Source organism: Vanacampus margaritifer, chromosome 11, assembly GCF_051991255.1.
Source record: "Vanacampus margaritifer isolate UIUO_Vmar chromosome 11, RoL_Vmar_1.0, whole genome shotgun sequence".
Taxonomy (NCBI): domain Eukaryota; kingdom Metazoa; phylum Chordata; class Actinopteri; order Syngnathiformes; family Syngnathidae; genus Vanacampus; species Vanacampus margaritifer.
Window position 1 is genome coordinate 18,778,566 of NC_135442.1, and position 18,313 is coordinate 18,796,878.

At 40.1% G+C, this 18,313-nt stretch overlaps 1 long non-coding RNA gene across 1 annotated transcript; it reads left to right on the forward strand.

The window, feature by feature from the left end:
* The first annotated feature begins 6,618 nt into the window (after positions 1-6,618).
* On the forward strand, positions 6,619-15,192 carry LOC144061033 (uncharacterized). Its single transcript, XR_013296065.1, has 3 exons — positions 6,619-6,997; positions 13,055-13,116; positions 14,747-15,192. It is a non-coding gene; the product is annotated as an uncharacterized LOC144061033 (long non-coding RNA).
* The last annotated feature ends 3,121 nt before the right edge of the window (positions 15,193-18,313 follow it).

Genomic DNA, 18,313 nt, shown 5'->3' on the forward strand with positions numbered 1-18,313 from the left:
ACTTCTCAGCAGATATTCTACAAGTGTATGTAGGAATATTTGCAAGGGATGTTAAACCCTTATTGAAAATGAATGAATGAATTTACAACACACCACTTTATCAGCCCTGTCAACATTAATTTTATCACAAGCCACAGTGCAGTTTGACTTGACTTTCCACTATTTAGGATCAGCTGATATTGTCATCGAGACATGGATCTGCTCTGCAAAATAAGACATTACAGTCGCAGTGTTTCCAGCATTATACATTTAGCTGTGGCAGGCCACCACAAATTAATTTTGGCCCTACCTGTCAATATATAATTGTTGCATTAATGTTTTTCTCTACAGTATAGGTTTGGAACATTTCATGAAACTGAGATGACATTTTCAAAATACCATGGACAAATCCCAAATCCTGTTGCTCAGGGAGTCGATCGGCTGTCTCGCAAGGTGAAGGTCGTGAGTTTGTTCCTCAAACTTGAGTGACTTTTGTTAATTTATTTTTCCAATTCTTTATTTTACTCTTTTCCAAGTGTAAATATTACTTTAAATTGAGTCTATTTGGTCCTACGCTGAGTCAAATTTGCTCTACAGAATTTACTTTGTAGTGAAAGTGTTACAGTAGTTGTTTCTTTATTTACGCTGTGCGCTAGATATAATTTTAGTTATTAGTTTTTCATAAATATACATAATTCGGCTCACACTTTCTTTTGTTGTACTCTAATGTGTAGGCTAAGTAACTTTGCAAAAGTTTTGCAATTTCCTCGACTGTGAGTGGAGTACGTCAAACCGCTAACTTTGAAAACTGTTCTTGTAAATTACCCCCCTCTGTTTCATATATAATTGGCACCTCAGCTGTTGTGACAAAACATCAATGATTTTGGCTTGCAGTGCTCACAGAATGCCAAAGGGACAATGCATTTTGGGGGCACTGACTACTTGTATGAAATAGACATTGGAATTTTGGGGGAAAGAGATATGAGCTTTTTCAGATGATCCTTGGTGTTGTGCAAAATCATCCAAGTTATTTTTGGCAAAAGCACAAAATGAATGCAGATGAGCCAAAGCAATTGAGAAGGATCTTTGCAGTTGTGACAGTACCGACCCTTTTATTTGGGAAAGTGAAGCATATAATAGATATGTGCTTTTGCCAATGAACTGAACGATTGTGCACAAATGTAAGTGTGTTTGGCCAAATGAGCTTGCAGGTTTGAAAATGCCTAACCTATGGAGAAAAACTGTAACTTACTTGTGCTTCACGGATAAGCCACTATGCACCTTGTGTGCTCTTTGTGTCAGTCTGCTATCCAATCTACATGCCGCTGGATTATTAAAATGTATGATCACATATTTTTCAGATAATTCATTCAATGAATTCATTTCTATGATTCAGAGGAATTGTCCTATGCTGTTGTCATATTTATGAATGAAATGCGATGCGCAGAAGCTAGCGCCTCAATCAAATCTACCAATTACAGTACCTGCTCCACCACTTAGACCTGCTTTTTGCAAGTCTAAAATCTAACCAACATTTTGTCACCAAATTACCCCAGGGGCACGGCAGCTCCGTGCACCATATTAGTAGCACTGTCTACCAAATTCACAAACATGCTGAACTAGACTAGCCCGGGAACGAGAATGAAAATGCGCCTGTCTACAAAAATAGGGCCCATTAAGTGTTGCGTGTGGGTTGTCACAGCGCAAAGGCCAGCGAGGGCACGAGTAGGACAGAAAAAAGCAAAACAAAACAAAAAAGGGGGGTCTGCTTCTTGCTGAACTAAGGAGCGTCGAGAGACAAAGCCTACAATTTGAGGGATGCGAACAGAAAGCAAACAAAAGGGCAGCGCTTGTGAGGAATAATGCATGTCAGCCGTGTCGCGAGCACGCCACAGCTTTGAACGCTGGTGGGGAGGACATGGTCCGCGGGCCCGCTGTCTGTGCGCTGCTGCTATATTAAAGCCAGTCAGCTCAAAGGCAAAAAGCCTCAACTATTCAACAATTGAATGGCGGGGCTCTCATTATAGCCCGCGTGGGAGGGAAAAAGTGGCTTTTGGGGGTTCTCATGCTGCTGTTTATCCCGATGCTTTTCTGCAGGCTAAACATAGTCAACTGTCATTACACTTCTTCTTCACTGTTCACATTTATTTATTTCTGCCCCAATTTTGTCATCTAATGAGCCGTGCCGTGTTGTTGCTTCAAGTGGCTGATGGCTCTCCCACATCCCGGCTGGGAGGACAAAAAGCGGCGTGGACCACCTATACGGATGAAAGCCACGCGCCTCTACACGATACAGCGCTCTGTTTACGCGTGGCACTAATCCCTCATAGCGAGACTACCTTCCAAGTTGATCTTCAAAAAAGAAAAAAAATTCTACTCATCAGCCTGGAGGCCTGGGATGCGGTCCAGAGAAGCCTGCTAACAGGCCCATGAATGGCTCTATATTACAAAAACTGAACACGCACTGTATGAAGACATGTAAATATGTATTAGGCGAGGCTGGGGGTCAAGAGGGGGCGACGCGAGGTGAAAGCCGGCTTTGTGTCTCCTGCGGTGAAGGCTCCCCCGCTGGTGGCTGATCATAGTTAATAACACAGCGTCAGGCTGTCAGAGGCACTTAAGGGTGACGCTGGGCAGGCGGGGCCCACGCCGGGTCGGCATACACCGCCGCCTCTGGCCCCCGAGCCCGGACCCAGCAATCAGGAGCATTAGGCTGATAAAGACGCTTGAAAGGATGGAGATGAACATGAGACAAAACAAACAGAAAAACATTCAGGCTATGGATGCTTTGAACGCTCTGTGGGCGGCCTGATGGGAGGTAAAAAGCAGCGTTGCTGGAAGTGTTTATATAAGTAAAAGTAGTATAACAGTTATGTCAACACTGTCAAGTATGAGCAGTGAAAATATGTCCATACATTAGCATATATTTTTTTAAGAAGCTAATATAACCCTCAAAAATGCATTTACTATACAGTAGTCAGCCATATGGCGAAGCAACAGGTGTGCACTATAACTCCTAATTGAAAGTCAATTTCAGCCAGTCAGTCATTTTTTGAAAGGCGGATTTGGGAAAAGGGAAGTCAAATTTTATAGCACTACATCCACCCATTAATTTACTTACGCTCATTAAGTGAATCCCAGGTGACTTTGGGCAAGAGGTGAGTTACACCCTCAACTTGTCGCCAGCCAATCACAGGACACATACTGTATAGATAGGGTGACCACAAATAGATTAGCCAGCCTCAATGTTTTGTCCCGCTTTTACCCAGGTCCCGTCCTGGCGTCCCGTTTTTTTTTTTTTGTCTAGTCAGCAAGCCAATTGTTTCGGCCATGTGTATGTTGTACAGTTGTCATGGCGATTCATACGGCAAATCACTAACGGCGTGTTTTCGTCATACCGCAACTAGAACTACTTTCTGCCTCAGTGTCTATCACAGTAAATTTAGTAGACTAAATTTGACTCTATTTAGAGTAGGGCCAAATAGGCTCAGTTTTTGAGTAAAATTTGCACTTGGATGAGAGTAAAATAAAGAATTGGGGAAAAACTAAAAGTCACTCAAGGGTTGAGGAACGAACTCACGAGCTTCTGCTTGGGAGACTGCCTCTCTACCACTTGAGCTATGCCACTCCTACTGTTTGTTTATATCCAACAGAAGAGGAGACCAAAAGGTCTTAGAGTTACGAAGATTCTAGCTGACACAAACGATTCACTAACACGTAGCAGGAGCTGCATTGCTCAGGGAGTTGTTATAAATAGTTCCTGGTGAGAATTTATTGTTTGATTTTCATTTTAATTGTAGTGTCCCAGTTTTTAGTTTTGAAAATCTGGTCACCCTGTATAGTGTAAAATTCATACTCACATTCAAACCCATGGACATTTTAGAGTCTTCTATGAACCTAACATGGATGATTTTCAAAGGATGTTCAAGTATCCATGCTTGCAACAAAAAACTAATTTAAAAAATGTATTTCTTATAGATAAACAAAAACACGGTCTTAATTCAGATGTCTCCAAATGTTATCTTTGTGCAGTTCTGTAAAAAGACCAACGTGATCTATGCTAAATAAATGCTTTTGTCGAAAAGTTTAGAGCGCTAACTTCAAAAAGATCTGCTAAGGGCAAATATGCATGCAGTCGAACTGCAAAGCTCAGTCTGATGTCCCGATTGGTGCTAACCTTCAACAAAGAGGCTCTTATCTGCACTCATAAAACTAATACTCCTAATGAAGTTCCCGGGACAAGGGGGGAGCGGGACCAATGGCGACTGCGTCTGACCTTCGAGTGCGTTTTATGCCCACGCCAAACAACTCTTGCTCTGCGTCTGTCAGTGATCTCCAAAGTCCAGCTCATCCCTGTCATCTAGATTAGATAACCCGCCTTTAAAAGCCAGCCACGCTGTTTGCTCAGCGTCTCCTCGCTTCCCTAATAGCGTCTGATCTAATGGGAGATTGCCGAGCGCTTGTTGACAGTGGAGACCCGCACGGCGTCATGGCAATGGCCAAACAACGCGAGGAGGACGAGGAAGGGGCCTATATTTGGGTTGACAAAGCAGGCCTGTGTTTTCGTGGCGAGCTGTGTTGGCTGGATAAACATCAGCTTTTATGTCATTTGCAGGGAGCCACATGTCATTAATACACGCTGCTAGCTGCAAGGTGTTATCACTTGCGTAAAGGAAATAATTAGCCACACAGCTACGTTAGCATGTATTAGCCCCATCAAAAAAGTACCTCTTTCTTGCTGGAATTCTTTGGTGGCTTTTCATGATATCACTTAAAACATAGCATCTCCTATCCTCCTATCCTTCCTGTGAAACTACATTTGGCATTATAAGTCAAGCAAACGTCCGCAGTGCTACAATGAATACTGTCATAAATGTAAAAGTCTGATTGTGATTGACTAATTGTAATTAACAGTACAATTTAGTGGACTGTTGAACCATACACAAGGTATACAACATATGAAGTATGCTTCATAAGGCTTATAGGTATCCGTACATTTAATCAAATGTAGACTTTTTTTTAACCTGTCAGGACTTTATCTGAACAAGGATACAATAAAACAAATATAAAACATTAAACAATGTCATTTACAGATGTATTATGTGATATGATCCCATTGAGTAATTGCATATACGCAAAGGCAAATGTTGGCAGAACTCATGTCAGGCTTTGAGGCTTGAAATGCAACTAACATTTACTATTACTATCTTTACAACTTTAGTTATATTTTTCCTAAGTATTGGTTTTAGTTAGTGTGTTTACAATGAGAGTTTCACTGTAATCATTTATGATTTTATGGATCTTAAAGTTATTATTGCTTCATCATACAGTGCCTTTTTTCATTTCTCTATTATTCAGTTTTTTCATCAATCAATCAATCAACCAAATCAATCAATCAATCAATCAATCAATCAATCAATCAAAGAAAACGGCTATTCATAAAAAGAAAACAATAATTAAAGAAGTGATTAAAATCTAGGGAAAAACTAAATATAAAGCGATGATCAAAAGTTAGAAAGCATTAAGTACATTTCAATATGAATAATAACAGACAAATCAGAGGCAAATATAAGCTTAATTGTAAGTTTATTACATCTTTTCCCCCAAGCTGCCTCACCAAGTCAGTTAATTCAAGGTATAAGGCTACGTTCACACTACAGGGCGTGATGCCCAATTCGGATTTTTTGTAAATCTGATCATTTTAGGTACCGTTCACCTTACAATACAAAAACAAATGCGACAGCTAATGTGAACGTAACACGCCCGTGATGCGACTCGCATGCGCAAAGAGCACACGTTGAGTGACGTACACCCAAAACAACGTGACGTTGCAGTGTTCACGGGAGTAACATGACTTGAGGCATTTCACCATCAGCCAAACTGGCGAGGCAAGCGACTTTTATGAGTGTCATATGCAAATTTGACTGTGCCAACGCACGCTACAGAGTGGTGAAGTGGTGGACTCGTTTTGCGGACGTGTTAGGAGTTCGATTCATCTGTCTTGTCTGCACACATTATGCAAATATTGCTGTGCAAACACCCGCGCTCCTGGTTGGCTGCTATCCTCGCCTTCCTTCTGCGTCAGTTTTGAACCAGCTGTTTATAAACGCCAACAGAAATCCATCTGATTTTTTTTTTCATCTCATGTAGCCAGAGTAGCGAGGTTGGAAGAGGTTAAATAAACATTTGGGGGAAATGAGGGGACACTCCTTCCTCATTTCATTGAGAAGTCCACCGAAGATAACGTCGCGTTATTGCCGCTAGTGATGAACGGTCTACAGGGCTGAATCTCTACTATCGCCACACATGACAACTTTATGCTTCATGTTTCAGGTGTGATTAAATTAAATACATTTTTTTTTAACACTGTTACTCAAAACAGCTTTGTATATACAGACGCTCCCCTACTTACGAACATTCGAGTTACGAACAACGGTACATACGAACATGTCTGCGCGCATGCGCGCATGTCAAAAAATGTTCGGAAAGAGATGCTGTAAATTAGATTTTTTATTGCGCACCTATTTCCGAGTACTGTAGTGCTTCTTTCCGCCGCTAATACCGACGCTTGGCGCTGTGAGAGCTCACCCAGCATTGGAGGCTCAGCAACGTGTCGAGGAGGAGGAAGAAGAAGAAACGCCTGTCGCTCATAGATAAAGCCATCGCACTCTTCGAGCAGCAAGACCCAAATATTGAACGTTGCACAAAGGTTGCAAATCAATTGAATGATGCCATACAGTGCTACCACATCATTTATGATGAAAAAAGAAGAAAACTGTGCAATTGTAGTTAGATCGCTTCTTTCGGCCAGTTTCTAGTAAATCCTCCAAGGAAGATACTCATCAACCCTCATCTTCTTCTCCGCGACCCTCAACTTCTTCCTACATTGAAGTTACGGAGGAGGAAGTAACTTTTGAAGCCCATTCCAGCGACGACGAAGAACCTCTCATGATATAAAATCCTCCTCTTCCTCCTCCTCCTCCATCAAATCCTTAAGCATCGAGTACATCTTCCAAAAGTAAGTTAAACTTCATTTTATTTAACTTATTACGTACATGTACATACTGTGTGTGTCTCTCGCTCCCTCTCTCTAACATACGTAGTACAGTACTGTACGTATTCTCTTTAAACATAAATTATAATACAAAATATAGCACTGAAGCAATTTACGAACAAATTCACCTTACGAACGATCGCTCGGAACGTAACTCGTTCGTAAGTTGGGGAGCGTCTGTATTCACAGACGTGTCAGTAGTCTCCCTTCCAAGCACTCTCTCCTGCTGCGTTCACACTGCAGCGTACTTAGCGTACAACGTGGTTCATAATTTGTAAACATTAAAGATGCACCGAATACAATTTTCTGGCCGATCTCCGATCTTTTAAAAAGTCTGACCTGCCAATCCCGATCTTTCCGTTCTCGATTTTTTTTTTAATAACAAGCAGTCTACACCTGCAGAGTTCCAATCTTATCTTATTGGAAAACATTGAACAATATCTGTGAAATAATACAAAGGGTTGTTTTAACTGCAAACGAAGTAGTTCTCTGAAATAAAAATGAAAAGCTTATTAGTCATCTCAGCAGAAGAGGACAGTGGCTGACTTTTTCAGACCTCTGAGGAAGGAGATGAGATCGGTGGAAAAGATCGGTTTATATTTAAGGGATCGGCCGATCACCGATCCCCCGAAACTAAGAATATCGGCCGATCGATCGGTGCACCCCTAGTAAACATATCATTGTAACACCGTCCTAAATCTTTTTTCCCCAGTTATTTTTTCCTCAGAAAACATGAAAACTGAGCAAAATAATTGTTATTTTATATGTATTAATAATTTAATTTCAGGAGTAAAATTTAATGATCTGGTTATAACCGATTTTAGCAAAGATGGCCAGTATCCTGAGAAGGCAGAGATAATATTTTTGGGGTCAAAATATGACTCATTCCATTATTTTAAGAGGATAACAGTATTTAAAAAAAAAAATCTATCCATCTCTATAATATCTTATCTTGCTAGCCACTGAAACAAACAGTGAATGAAAATGGTTGGTTGCACACTAGATGTATGAGACTTGCACATACAGTAAGGCATGATGCATTGGCATGTTGACGTGGGCTTGTCTGTCAAGTAAATGAGTGCACGGCATTGGTAACATGAAGCTGGAATGGAGCCCACCAATACGGTGAGGTTAGCTAACTGAAAGTCTCTGTGGCTGCACGCCGTCTCTGTTTAAATCATCACTTCCTGTTCTCAATCCCCAACCGCTGCTTATCCATCATTTCATAAGCACGTGTGCATGTGTGTGTGTGTAAGAAGCTCTTATTGCACCCAGGCCAGCCTCCCATGGGTGGCGGGTGAAAAAAAGGGGGGCCAACACCTCTCAAATTATAGCAGAATCAGTTAGACTTCCTCAGCATGCAGACGGAGACAGACAGACAGACAGAACCCCCGCCGCCTCCCCCACAGGTCAACGGCAGCCTCATCTTAACCCCACCCCCCACCCCCTCCTATTCCGCAGCTCCCAACCACACAATAGTGAGCCTGGCCTTGTCCCTGCAAAGACCTCTTGGCCTTCCTTAGCTACTCTATACTGAGATAAAACAGCTCTGGCCTCAGGTTAACCAAAGTGTTGGCTGTTCCACCACACCACGATCAGTGCCCACCTGGCCTGTATCATGCTACCCTGATACATCAACAGACATCATGGCCCACGGCACTTAATGAAGGTCCATCCTCTACAATGAATACAGAAAGGTTTGTGTAATATATTGCATATGTGTAATAAATTGATAGAGTTGTAGCCCCCATCAATTTGTGTTGATTTTAACTCTTTTCCCATTTAAGAACAACTTGGAAATCTTTTTGGGGGGTTATCTCATGTTTTTAGTTGTTATAATGGGCGCCAGGATAATATGGCTGTATTGGGTTATAAACTCATATGCTTATATGCAACATCTTTAACATGAACATCATGGAAATCAACTTTGGATTGTGATTGGTTATGTAACATCCAATCATGAACCAGAAGTGTTGACATCATCCAAATTATGCGTTTTATTGGTTTGGACACGCAAATATGTCAAGACCACTGGGACTAGGGGTGTGCCAAAAAATTGATTCGGATAAGAATAGCGATTCTCATTTAGTACGATTCAGAATCGATTTTAAATGTCCCAAAGTCGATTTTATTTAGATTATTTTATACTGTCTTTCCCTTGTGTGTGCCTTTATTGGGAGCGCTGTTCATGTTGTACACGATTTGGCCACTTAGGGGCAGTGTGGTTCTGCGCATTCTGATACACTGTTAAGTTGTAGCCACATTAGAGAGTAGAAGGAAAAAGTCACAATCAAATTATTCCGTGGGCGGCATGGTGGATGACTGGTTAGCACATCCTGGGTGGAGTTTGCATGTTCTTCCCGTGCGTGGGTTTTCACCGGGTACTCCGGTTTCCTCCCACATTCCAAAGACATGCATGTCAGGTTAATTGAAAACTCTAAATTGTCCCTGGGTGTGATTGTGAATGTGGATGATTGTTTGTCTCTGTGTGCCCTGTGATTGGCTGGCCACCAGTTCAGGGTGTACCCCGCCTACTGCCGAAGCCAGCTGGGATAGGCTCCAGTGCCCCCCGCGACCCTTGTGAGGACTTAGCGGTTAAGAAAATGGATGGATGGAAGTTATTCCAATAAAAGTTTTTTTTTTTGCAGCATAGGAAGAATATATGTCGGTGAGTAATGTTAAGATGCTTCGCTGTATACATTCCTGAAGTGTTTTGTATGAATAGCTGTTCTTTTGAGTGATAAAAGTACAGCGAGTAGTGCGCTAATTAGCATTAGCGAGTCAGACTGGAGAAGATAATGACGATTCTTTGCACGTCAATAAATTAAAGCAGGAGTCATTGTCAGTGAAATCGTTCAGAATCGATTTTCAATTCTGAATCGAATCGCAGACCCAAAAATCTGTATCGAATCGAATCGTGAGACAGTCAAAGATTCCCACCCCTAAGTGGGACCATCTATGGGTCTGAAGGGGTTTTAAACTATACTATGTAAAAGTTGACCCCTTTATGTCCCTAAATAATAGAATGCAGCCAAAACGTGTGCATTTTGAAGCATGTGCACTTCGGTGACTCGTAGACCACAATTCTCAAAGCCTAGCACCAACCAATTATTATTTGGCGTGAGCGAGCGAGCATCCCGGTGAGTGACTGCAACTTGGCAGCTGGCGAAGACCCCGGCAAGCGATGCCGAAAGACTGAGTGAGCCAGAGTTAGCTGGAGCAGCTAACAAGAGTGGCTAACGGGAGTTAGCCGGAGCCATAAACTGAAGTGGCTCACAAGAAGGGCCAGCGGAAGAAGCTAGTAAAAGTTTGCGTGAGCAAAGCAGAGGGGGACAAGCGGCGGGAGCGCGAATTATGGGACTCAACGACGACCTGCAGGCCCCAGCTGTGTAAGGTATGAGGTGGTCGACCCATTGGGTCCGACACTAGCTACAAGCTAACTATGTTTGCAATGTTGTCCTTCGGGTATCCGTAGCAGCAAGATGGCGTCGATACATATATATATATAAAATAATTAGTGATTACTAGACCTACGATTATATTTAAAAAACAATTAAAAAATAGAACATATTTTTTTGCATATCATTGAATTTTTTTAAGAATGAATTATTAGTTCACCACTAGATGGCGCTAAAACTTACACACCGTCCCTGTAATAACCTACAAAGAGTACTTACAGTACTTTGCTACATAATTCGCTGAAACCTTGGACTTCCAAAATAGTCACTTTTCTGGAAACACCCAAAAAACGACATGTTTGTTCAACCATTAACATTACATCATCAAAGAGAGCAAGTCATTTTCAACACTTAAGATGGCCAATAATTTATAAAAAATAATACCCTCACATATGGCATGACCAATAGTATATATATGTAAAAAAAAACACAACAACAACAAAGGAAATGACCAAATTGTGACATATGAGATTTCAGCCCAATTCCAGTGATATATTTTATACTACCGTACTCCATTCACGCAGCAATGTCGCTCACAGTCAATAGTCTTGAATGGCGGCCTTTGCGAGAACTGCGAGCAAGTATTACTATAGACAACATCCATCCATCCATCCATTTTCTTGGCCGCTTTTCCTCACAAGGGTCGGGTGCTGGAGCCTATCCCAGCTGGCTTCGGGCAGTAGGCGGGGTACACCCTGAACTGGTTGCCAGCCAATCGCAGGGCACACAGAGACAAACAACCACACTCACATTCACACCTAGGGACAATTTGGGGTGTTCAATTAACCTGCCATGCATGTTTTTGGAATGTGGGAGGAAACCGGAGTACCCGGAGAAAGCCCACGCAAGCACGGGGAGAACATGCAAACTCCACCCAGGAAGGCCGAAGCCCGGACTCGATCTCAAGTCCTCTGCACTGGGAGGTGGACGTGTTAACCAGTCAGCCACCGTGCTGCCTTATAGACAACATTTACGGCATAAATTAATTGACGCTATCTTGAGTACGTCGACGCCACAGCCGTATCGGATCTGGCTAAGTGAAGTGATTTGTGAGGATGCGTAGCTTACTTAATCTTTGGAGATGTATCATCAAGCCAGTACTCATTGGATTCATACCAAATCATAGCTTTTGATTGTACTATGTCATTCTAACGCAAGTGATTTTCCTGCTAATATGATGGCCACATCCAATATGGCGGATGCGTTGACTGATCTTTGAATGGGCTATCACCGGGAAAAGAAAATCAATCTTCATTTTAGATAAATAAATGGCGACCCTAATCTAATACAGTATGTCCCTCCTCACTTGCCGTACTGTGATTGTGCCAGGGACAGTTTAAGCGCGTAACGTACAAAGACTAAAAATCGCCGAGTGTCCCAAAACTGTAATCAATCATCACCAACATTTATGTTAATATCTGCACTAATGCGCACATGAACCTCTGAAAATATTACAACAATCGTCCAAATATTATCACTATATAGGTCACATATACAGGTCATGTTTGTAAATTAGAATTAGTTCTCACATTTTTTTTTATAAAGGTTAAAAACAACATTTTATGGCTGTAGCCTTTCCTCTCCATCGAAGCTTATGTTGCTTGATAAGGAAAACGGTTAGTCCTTAAAAAAAAGAAAATATTGTGGCGATTGTTGATATTTTTAGAGGTTTATGTGTACATAAGTAGAGTTCAGTTTGATGAGTGCAGTTTTCTGACATATTAAGCGTCGTCATTTTTTTTTTAATGCTTATGTTGAGTTTTATTATACTCCCCCATGTGCCAGTTTAGCACAGTGTCCTCAGCCAGCTCTCATTATTTACAGATACGTCCATATTTTACAGACATGTTATGCCACATTACACAATGTGACACAAAAAACGTGCGGGGCTCTTGCTAGCCAGTATGTTGGTGGGCGGACATGGACACCCTATGGCTCGCCCACTGGGACGGATCTGACTATATTAATGTACAATTACACTGCACAGTAAGTCTATGGTATTGTGCTTCATTAAAGCTCCAATTGCAGTCCAAAGCATGATTTCCCCACCACCATGCTTCACCGTGGGTTTGGGGTACTTCTGGCGTCATAGCCAATAACGTAAAAGTAATTACAAACAAAGGAGCCGTGAGAAATAAAGCAATGTCTGCGATATCAGTCTGGCACCGTAGACTGTGTCAACACTAATGTGGCCTTTCACTGGGTCATTAATCTATACACACACACACACATACACACAGGGGTCACTAATGCAGATGCTTTGTCAACGAAATCACTGCAACTCTGGTCGGTTAATCAGTGACACATGGCGGTTTCTGGCAATGTCATCTGCCATTCTTCTATTAGCACCACTTACATAAACAGCCTAAGCAGAGCCGTCTGCATGCACGCTAATGCCTCCGTTACCTCCCATCACTCATCGTTTCCACCAGCATGTGCTGGTGTGTTATTGCATTATTTCATACCCCACACACGCACGTGCACCGCGCATTAACACACGGACAAAAAGTATTGGGGAAGTGCTGTATGAATTAAGTATTGCGATCTTTGTTGTGTTTTTTAGAAAAAGAGTGGACCGCAGTCATTTCCCTGAGGAACACCTCTCCAAATTGGACTGATCGTTTGGTATGGATAGTGGTTTGTTACCGTGAAAAATAATGTAAAATCCCAATAACAGACAAAATAGCTGCTTTTCCACCATCAAGCCCAGGATCTTTGAGTTTTGGGTAAAGGGAGTTATTAGTTGTAAAAGTTCCGCAGGAAATTTATCATTTGTGTTTCCACAGCGCCTTTGAGTTCTCTGTAATTAATTCAAATGAGTTTGAGCCGATGTAAAAATAACCCCCCCGACCCCCAAAAATATTTGACCAACCAATCAGCCTTGGTCAGTACAGCCTGCCCCCTCAAAGTTCCAGCCTGGCTCAGCAAGATCCTGCTACTGAGAGTCTGAGATTGTACTTGAATGCCCCCTGGGGAATTTAATTACCCTGGAAATTGTTGTTGGTGGAAAAACGTGCAAACTGAATTTCACTAAGGTAAATTGAAAAGCCCCTTATTTGGTCAAATATTTTGGTCATGTTGTTCTTCTCTTTTGTGTATTGTTAACCCTCATAGAAAAAGACAACCTAGAAAATCCCTGAATAACTCAACTCTTTGATTGATTGTTACTGCGCTCATCATTGTGCAAAACCATTTTCCGTTTGTGATATACACCACTACATGGGCAAAGGTTTCAGGACAAATTTGGCCAAGAAAAAGTGAAAAGTAAAGAAAATGCAAAGTTTTCTATTCTTTTGCAAAGTAGTACTGTCTCAGTTTCTTCGAAGAAAATTCATCGACCTAAAACATTTCCCTGAAGAACTCCAGCATAAATTGTGTGTGACTGATTGTTGTTTTGGAACATCGCTGTGCAACATCATGTACAGGCCCATTAACGTGTGATGGTAGTTCAGGCAAGAGGGAAAAAAATCCTCTCGTTTAGCATACTTGCCACTGGGAGAGCCAGTAAAAAATAAAAATAAAAATAAAAATAAAAATAAAAATAAAAATAAAAATAAAAATAAAAATAAAAATAAAAATAAAAATAAAAATAGTATTCATCATCAAATAATCTTGAGCCAGGCTTTTTTCCCCCTCCTTTACTGATTCTGTCTCACTTACCAAAGTGGTGCATAGAGAAATAGAAGCAAATTTCAATCAGTAAATGTGATGGACAAATTTCATTCAGCGCACGCATCTGTTGCTCCACATAGCTCTGCTTCCTGTGATTAGTGAAAAAAAAAAAGGTAATAGTTGACTCATTGTGGAATATTAAATTTGACAAATCAATTAGTCAACTACTCAAAAAAGTACTACTACAAAAGTATTGGGCACATTTCACTAACAGGAAATGAAAAGAAAATGTGGAGTCATTATTTACATCCATCTTTAAACAAAATTAAAGCATCACAAACCTTTTCCCTGAGAAACACCACAAAATTGTGTGTCATTGTGCAAAATCATGTACAATATGTGATGTGCACTACATAGACAAAGAAACCAAGACAAAGAAACCAGGAAATATTTCACATACAGAAAATAAGAACTGAAGAAGATGTGGACTTGTTCTCCTTTTTTGCAAAGCATTCATTTATCTTGATGGAAAAATGAATGGCCTGCAAGCACTTCCCTCAGGAATTCCACTCACAATTGTTTATGATTGATTGTTACTCCTTCCATCCATCCATCCTTTTTCAATGTCACTTATCCTTTTCAGGCATGTGGGCTGCTGCAGCCTATCCCTGCTGACTTTGGGCAAACAACGGTACACCCTGAACTGGTCGCTAGTCAGTTGCAGGGCACATATAGAGATGGACAACCATTGGCACTAATATTCACACCATCACTGAGTGGGAACTGAATCCATGCTGTCTGCACCGAAGTCAGGCAAATGTACCACTGCATCATCAGCGAAGTTGTTAATTACTTTGGAGTGTAATTGTGTCAGAATGTGACATATACTTATAAATGAGTGAAAGTATTAAAACATATAATCAACATACAGAAAATGGAAAAAGTGAGCCAAATACAGAGTTGGTCTCCCCGTTATGAAGTGTTTGCCCTTAATGAAAATGAATGGACCGCAGACATTTCCCTGAGGAACGACTGATCATTACTTTTGCGGGATGTTGCAGCATTGTTTTGCAAAGTAATTGTTATTCCACAAAGACCATTCATGGGCTTTCTCTTCCACACCTTACATAAATGTTTAAGGGTGCTTCCTAATAATTTTGTCTTTAAAGTGTAATTTCAAGGGAGGATGGACGTACCATGTTGTGTTTATTTGAAGAGAGGTTACAAAGCCCTAAGATGATTTTAAACCTCCAGTGGTAGGACAATAACAATTAGGAGGGTATTCTTCCCTCAGAACTCCGCTCCTTCCCTCCAATATGTTCCCAATTAGTGTATGTGTGTGTGTGCCATGTTTGAAGGATGAAAGTGGAGGAGTAGGGTGGTCCGCACGTGTGACGCACACAAAACTATCCTCTAACTCTGTTAGCATACCTCAGCTCGCTGCTAAGACACTTAGCCAATCTAAAACACATTGGCTAAGATGCATGAGGAACATTCAATATAGCCAAATACTGCAACAACATGAGATAAATGATTACTTTGAGCATCGCTACTATTCATTCTCAGAATCACTGCAAAATGGAGGTTGCAGTTATGTACATACCACCTTTAAACATTCAGGGTTTGTTATTCTACGCCAGTGTAAGATTTTGAATGTGAAAGTAAATGAATCTAACTGATTTGGCATACAAGTGGGTGAAATTTTTTCTAACCCAATTTATATTGAAAAAGACTTCATCGTCAGTGCAAGAACTACTGAATTTCAATGGCAGTTCGTGTCAGGCTAAGAATCCATCCATCCATCCATTTTAAAGAATATATTTATGTCTGGAGAACCTAACTGATGCTGAATGACAGAGCAGGAATCCTCTTGTTTTTTAATACAGTCGACATAAAATTCAATAATGTTACGGATGTGTTTGTCAGCAACAGCCCCCTTTTGCTCTTGATAATGATGATGAATTTTTCATTCCCTCTTTACAGAGCTTTTCCCGCATCATAAATTTTCACAAAGTCCCACCCTTCCCCATCTCAATGAACTCCACCATCCCATAGCATGTAACAAACACATCCCTAAAACATCCTTTTCCCACCTCTGTAACATTGCACGCCTCCATCCCTTCCTCTCTCAGACCACAACTGAGATACTCATTCATGCTGTCATCACCCCCAGACTTGACTACTGCAATAGTACTAATCTCTGCGACATGCACTCTAAAAACAGTTGGGTCAAAAGTAACCCCTTTATGGATTAAAAAATGGACCCATACACTTCATGGGTCAATTTGACCAAACTTTCTGGGTTGTTTTATGCAAAACTACCCCATTTTTTTTATCCTAGTAAAGGATCTGACCAATATAATAATTATGAATTGTTTTAAGCTGAAAGACCAATTTCTTGACTCAAAGTTGGGTCAGAACCCAACTGTTTTTAGAGTGTGTGAACCCTTTTGCCAGAGAGCATTACATTTATTAAAATATTTCCCTTGTTTTATTTTTTGGGAATATAAAATCAAATAAAGCCAAAAGAATGTGATTGTTGAGCAGAAATAATGGGCATTTTTGGTGCATATTCCAAAATAGTTTCAGCAAAGCTCCTGAAGCCCAAGATAACAACAGGTCAGGTGTGCCTACTGTACTCTTAAAAAATAACCCAATTTTGGTCAAAAATTGGACTGACCTCCTACTTGGGTCAATTTGACCCAACTCTCTGGGTTGTGTTGCACAAAATTTGATACAATTAACCAAAAGCTGGGTCAAATTTACCCAGATATAGCAGCTGATCCGATTTATTTATTTATTTTTAACCAAAATTGTGTTGTTGTTTTTTACCCAGCAGTTTTAAGGGTCTACCGAAAATATTGACACCTCATCATGTGTTCTGTCTCTGAGTGATTGTTTTTCCTTAGGCGTGCTTGTTTCTTTTTTTTTGTGATCAAATATTTTATTTGTATTTTCTTTTCTTTCTTTTTTTTTAATCAACAATACCTACCAACAGTGAGATATACAATAACTACAAAGAATAGTTAACACTAAACAGACATTACAACAATTTAACATATAAACATCTGACCCAATCCAAACCCAACCTTTGCACCTTAAAAAAAAAAAGTAAAAGAAAAGAAACAACAAAAACAACAGCAGCAAGAACAACAAGTCATATTTTGTAGTTTATAACAAAAATATATACATAAAAAAGAAGGAAAAAACAGTACATACAAGAAAAGTAAGTTATTGTAGTCATGGCAAACAGATAAAATTAAATCCCTCTACCAAGTTGGACTTTTATTTATTTTGCATGCTTGTTTCTTTTTTTTTTCTTTTTTCTTTTTTTTTTTTACAGGAGAGCTCAGTATTGTTCATTCGATTTGACATCATCATTGCTCTCCTTTTTTTTTTAAAAAAAAAAATCCAACAAATCAATTAAAAAAATGTAATAAATGTTTTTTTTTTTGTTTTTTTTTAAATACATATACATATATATATATACACATATACACACATATATATATATATATATATATATATATATATGTATATATATATATATATACCCTTTTTTTTGTATGTGCATGCTTGTTTCTTATAAATCTAATTAGAGGTAGGCCTACAAGATGGGGCCACAGAAGGCTGTTTTTTTTTTTTTTTTATTAACCCCACAGATAATTTTAGTAATGTGCTACTGCCAGGCCATGCTGACAGTTTATGTATTTATTTATTTATGTATTTATTTATAACAAACTCCTCTTTTAAGGAAGTATTGTTCTATGTCAAGTTTTAATCAAATGTGAATGCCGACTAATATTTGCAAGAGAAAAAAGAATGGATTTTTGGTCATGTCTTGTATATGGCTGAGAATGCCAGACTAAAAAAGAAAAGAAAAGCACTGTACTTGGGCCTTTTCACACTTTAACACAACCCGTTTGAATACTTAACAATAATAATAATAAAAAAAATCTTTAGTTGAGTAATTATGATACCAAAAGTTAGGTGTGTGGGGGTCAATTTTCAACACCCACTTAAATTGGCAAACATTGTTCTGGATAACACTTTTTGACAGTTTAGATAAAGTCACTCAGGGCCCATCAGCACACATGGAAGTGACCCTTTGTGTGTGTTTGTGCGCATGTGTGTGTGTGTGTGTGTTAAAGGAAGTTCACATGCCAGCTGACGCACTCGTGTGCTATGTTAACCCGTCCAAGGGCAGCAT